The sequence below is a fragment of the Belonocnema kinseyi genome, chromosome 1, assembly GCF_010883055.1.
Source record: "Belonocnema kinseyi isolate 2016_QV_RU_SX_M_011 chromosome 1, B_treatae_v1, whole genome shotgun sequence".
Taxonomy (NCBI): Eukaryota; Metazoa; Arthropoda; class Insecta; order Hymenoptera; family Cynipidae; genus Belonocnema; species Belonocnema kinseyi.
This window is the reverse complement of record NC_046657.1, coordinates 78,057,725-78,058,614: the sequence shown is the minus strand read 5'-3', so window position 1 is coordinate 78,058,614 and position 890 is coordinate 78,057,725.

The following is an 890-nucleotide window of genomic DNA, read 5'->3' as shown; positions in this document are numbered from 1 at the left end:
GGATACACTTTGAAAAGTTAAAAAGTTATGTGTACAGTTAGATATTAAATTTTCACAAGAAAAAAATGTTTTTCAAATTAAATACTTTATTTTTGACCAAGGAAATTAATTTTTAGATACAATTATAAATCTTGAATTAATTAAAAGGATTCTTAAGTAAAAATTACATTCTCCTATGACAAATAACCCTTTTCGCAGATAGGTGGTAGCGGGGCAGTGAACTTTTTCTTTTTAGAGCGGCTTCTTTTTCATAATCTAATTTTTGACAAGGCACCCAATCAGGATGATCCTTATTCGCCAAGTTAGCTGGAATGCCTATATGATACAAACAAATTACAAACGATTGCATAAAATATAAACCACAAATAATTCTTCCGCTACAATTGTGGTAAACCTAATCTCGCAAACCTAACCTCACACTCGAAACGCATACATTTCTTACTTACCACTCCTAAAATGTTCCTTTCAAATCGGGCATTTTCTAAGAGATGAATCACGTCAAGTGGGCACCCTAATTTCCAACCCAAGCAATCCTCATAAAATGATTATATCAATGGAATCTTTACACAAACAGGAACATATAAACGATGGGCTTTTGACAAAATCATTAGTTTAACTATTTTTTTTATGCAACTAAAATTTATAACTCTTTTTACTCAATAATTTATTGCGCTCGAACTATCAGATACTTTTTTACGAAAACTGTTGTACATACCAATGAAAGACAACTCTTACGAATAAAAAATATGGCGATGCGTGATAAACAATTTTTTCATATTTGTAATAACTTTTTTTAAACAATTGACATTATTATTAACTTCTGGATGCTCTAATGGTTCAGGTTTTTGGTGGTATGTGTACAAACTATTTAAGAATGATAATCCAAAAGA